The sequence below is a fragment of the Arachis duranensis genome, chromosome 10 (genome assembly GCF_000817695.3).
Source record: "Arachis duranensis cultivar V14167 chromosome 10, aradu.V14167.gnm2.J7QH, whole genome shotgun sequence".
In the NCBI taxonomy this organism is placed as follows: Eukaryota; Viridiplantae; Streptophyta; class Magnoliopsida; order Fabales; family Fabaceae; genus Arachis; species Arachis duranensis.
In genome coordinates, this window is record NC_029781.3 from 56,337,888 (window position 1) to 56,342,379 (window position 4,492).

The 4,492-nt window shown below is 40.2% G+C and overlaps 1 non-coding gene across 1 annotated transcript; it reads right to left on the reverse strand.

Moving 5' to 3' along the window:
* Positions 1-2,599: 2,599 nt before the first annotated feature.
* On the reverse strand, positions 2,600-2,707 carry LOC127743361 (small nucleolar RNA R71). The gene has a single exon (XR_008004753.1). It is a non-coding gene; the product is annotated as a small nucleolar RNA R71 (small nucleolar RNA).
* Positions 2,708-4,492: the final 1,785 nt, after the last annotated feature.

Here is a 4,492-nt window from a genome sequence, read left to right on the forward strand (position 1 = left end):
ACTAGGCAATGCCCCACGTTAAGAGTCACGTTAACCTAGTTAACGTGAACTCTAACGTGGAAGAGGATCAACAATGCCAACGTTAGTGACACTCACTTTTGTCACTAACGTTGGATCATTAGCATTGCCTACGTTAACTCTCACATTAAGATTGTTAACGTAAGAGTTAACGTGGAGTTGAATTCAAAGAACCAACGTTAGTGACACTCACTTTTGTCACTAACATTGGGAGATGGCTTCATTACTATGTTAAGAGCCACGTTAACTTAGTTAACGTGGGTTCTAACGTAGGGACTTAAGGCAATTGGAGCGTTAGTTACAAAGGTGAGTGTCACTAACGCTCTCGAAGGTGATAGAGACCCATGTTAAGAGCTACGCTAGCCAAGCTAACGTGAAATCTAACGTAAGGGCAAGAGGCAAGCAACATTAATGGGAAAAGTGATTCCCATTAACATTTGCGAAAAGGGGCACAAGCCAACGTTAATGGGAAAAGTGAGTCCCATTAACGTTGGCCAAGGATTGAGTAAGAAGCGTTAGAAGTCACGTTGACATTTCTAACGTTGGAATTAACGTGGGTATATAAGAGTGGAACGTTAGTGGAAAAAGTGAATGCCACTAAAGTTCTAGCACTCAAAATATTACCCAACGTTAATCTCACTAAATGCCCAAGCCTAATTCATATTTCTCTGCAAGCTGGGCCCACTAAAGATGAGAATTGCTTCAACTCAAAGTCCAGAGCCCACATCCAAGACTTGAAGAACTCACTAGAAGATCATGAGGAGTAGTATAAATAGGAGTAGTTTTGAACTAGAGAGAAGCTAAGCACTTTTGGGGAACTACTCTCTGCATATTTACTTTTTTGTACTTCTAGCATGGATTCTTCTTTTCTGCCATTTTTTATTCCTAGAGCTATCAACAACTAAACCCCTTTCATTGGGTTAGGGAGCTCTGTTGTAATTTGATGGATCAATTACTGTTCTTATTCTTCTTCTTCTTTCTTTTCTCTTGATCTTACTAGAAAGCTTTCGATCTTAATTCAATTGGTTAGTTGTCTTGGAAAAGAAACTCTCCATAATTGGATCTCCTTTGAACCTTGGAAAAGGGATGAGGAAATCATGCTAGAAATTCTTTCTCATGTTGGACCAAATTGGGGTTTGGATGGATATTGTGACATTTAATCCTCCCAACACTTTGATTTGGAAATACATGTGGTATAATCAGTGACAACACTTTCATCTCTTCCCATGAGCAATTAAATCAAGGAATTGGGCAATTGTTCAAGCTTAGAGAGATTGGATTGCCAAGGAATTGGGATCCAATCACTTAAGATTGCCAAGGAGATTAATGAATGCATTGATTGAGGAAGAGATGAGAATGAACTTGATCCGGAGAATGCAACATCTCCTAAACCCAATGATCTCCCCATTTCTGATCTTACCCATTCTATTTACTTTCTGCCATTTAATTTCCTGCTCATTTTCCCAACTCCCTATTTAAGATTCTGCACTTTAGTTTCTGTTATTTACTTTCTAGTCATTTAAATTTCTGCATCATAATCTAAATTCTGTGTAGCTCAACTAGCATATTCTTCTAACTAAAGTTGCTTGACCAATCAATCCTTGTGGGATTTGACCTCACTCTACTGTGAGATTTACTTGACGACAATTCGGTATACTTACCGAAAGGAAATTTGTTGAGAGACAAGTTTTCATGCATCAAGTTTATGGCGCCGTTGCCGGGGATTGATTTTGAATCAACAACGATTAAGTTAGAAGATTACTAGATTGATAATTTTTTTATTTCATTATTCGTTCTTTTTATTCAGTCAATTTACCTTAGTTTTTAATTTCTTCCTCACCCCCTATACCCTCTCTATTTTCTGTTCTCTTTTTCTTAGTTGATCATAATTCAGCTCACTAACCCACTAACTATTTGATAAATTGCATCACTCACACTAACTTTTACTCTAACAAGAATAATCTTCACTATACCTCCTGTTGTGCAATCTGTTTGTTGTATGACAGGGAGAAGAGAAGGAGCTTCAACATCCTTTGATTCAGAACCTGAAAGAACCCTTTGGAGATGACGAAGGGAAACAAGAGGAAAAAAGATTATTGGTGCTGAGGAAGCAGAGGAAGAGTATTTTGAACCCAACATGGAAGAGAATTTGGAGAACAACCATGAAGAGGAGGCTCATAATCAAGGCCATGCCAACCGTGCTGGGCAAGAAAGGAGGGTCTTAGGATCCTATATCAACCCTAATCCTGGAAACTGTGGGAGCAGTATTCAGAAACCCACCATACATGCCAACAATTTCGAGCTAAAACCCCAGCTCATCACTTTGGTGCAAAATAATTGCTCATTTGGAGGAGGTGCTCAAGAAGACCCTAACCAATACTTGACCACCTTCTTGAGAATTTGTGACACGGTGAAGTCCAATGGAGTCCACCCCGATGTCTATAGGTGGCTCTTGTTCCCCTTTTCACTCAGGGACAAGGCATCCAAGTGGCTTGAATCCTTTCCAAAGGAGAGCTTGACCAATTGGGAAGAAGTGGTGAACAAGTTTTTAGCAAGATTTTATCCTCCTCAAAGGATCAATAGGCTAAGAACTGAGGTGCAGACTTTTAGACAACAAGATGGTGAGACACTTTATGAAGCATGGGAGAGATTCAAAGACTTGACAAGGAGATGCCCACCAGAGATGTTTAATGAGTGGGTTCAACTTCACATCTTCTATGAAGGTCTTTCCTATGAGTCAAAGAAGGCTGTGGATCATTCATCAGGAGGCTCTTTAAACAAGAAGAAAACCATTGAAGAAGCCATAGATGTCATTGAAACAGTTGTTGAGAATGACTACTTCTATGCCTCCGAAAGAAGTAACACTAGAGGAGTAATGGAGCTGAACCACATGGATGCACTATTAGCCCAAAACAAGATAATCACCAAGCAGCTAGCAGATCTTACCAAGAAGGTGGAAGAGAACCAAGTTGCAGCAGCCATCACCTTATCACCAACTCAAGAAGGAGTAAACATAGGAGAAAAAGGTGGCTGGGAGCAAGACAACTATGTGGGAAACTCACCTAGACAAGTCCATGATCCATACACCAAAACTAACCACTCTGGATGGAGAAATCATCCCAACTTTGGATGGGGAAATCAACAAGACCAAGGGCAAGATTAGAGATGCCACAACTTCAACTCCAACAACAATGCTACTCATCAAAACACCTCACAGCGATATTACCAACATCTATCTAACCAACCTTCTCAACCACCTAATCTCAACCCTACATCAATCACCGAGGAGAGGCTCTCAAAAATTGAGGCTCTACTTGAAAGCCTATGCAAGGACATTCAAGATAGCAAAGCTTTCCAGGAAGAAGTGCAATCTAATATGCAGAATCAAGATGCTGCCATCGAGAAACTAGAAACACAGATTGAATTCTTATTCAAGAAAGTTCCTAGACTCAACAATTGTAGCAATATTAACTCAATGCCAAAGGAAGAATGTCAAGCCATCACCCTCAGAAGTGGAAAGGAACTGAAGGAGACCCACAAGCAATCACCAACGGAGAAACCGGGTGAAGAAAACAAGGGACATGAGGAGGCTCAACCCTCAACACCTAAGCCACACCAAGAAAGGAAGTGCCTAAATTGGAGCTTAAAGCACTGCCAACCACTCTCAAGTATGCATACTTGGGAGAAAATAAAGTTATCCAGTAATCATAAATTCAACTCTCAGCCAAGAACAAGAGGAAGAGTTGCTTCAAGTCTTACGAAGGCATAAGGATGCCATTGGATGGACACTTGCTGATTTGAAAGGAATCAGTTCAGCCATATGCATGCATAAGATACTCCTGGAAGAAGGTGCCATACCTTCCGTTCAGCCCTAAAGAAAGTTAAATCCAACAATGAAGGAAGTAGTGCAGAAAGAAGTTATGAAGTTATGGCAGGGAGGAGTAATCTATCCAATCTCAGACAGCCAATGGGTCAGTCCAGTTCAGGTGGTTCCCAAGAAGGGAAGAATCACTGTGGTGCCTAATGAAAGGAATGAACTAATCCCTACAAGAACCATTACAGGCTAGAGAACGTGCATTGCCTACAGGAAGCTTAATGAGGCCACAAGAAAAGATCATTTCCCACTTTCCTTCATGGATCAAATGTTGGAAAGACTTATGGGACATGCATATTATTGTTTTCTAGATAGTTATTGATGAGCGGATAATTTATACGCTTTTTGGCATTGTTTTTAGGTAGTTTTTAGTAAGTTTAAGCTACTTTTAGGGATGTTTTCATTGGTTTTTATGTTAAATTCACATTTCTGGACTTTACTATGAGTTTGTGTGTTTTTCTATGATTTTAGGTAAATTCTGGCTGAAATTGAGGGACTTGAGCAAAACTCTGAAAAAGGCTGACTAAAGGACTGCTGATGCTGTTGGAATCTGACCTCCCTGCACTCGAAATGGATTTTCTGGGGCTACAGAACTCCAAC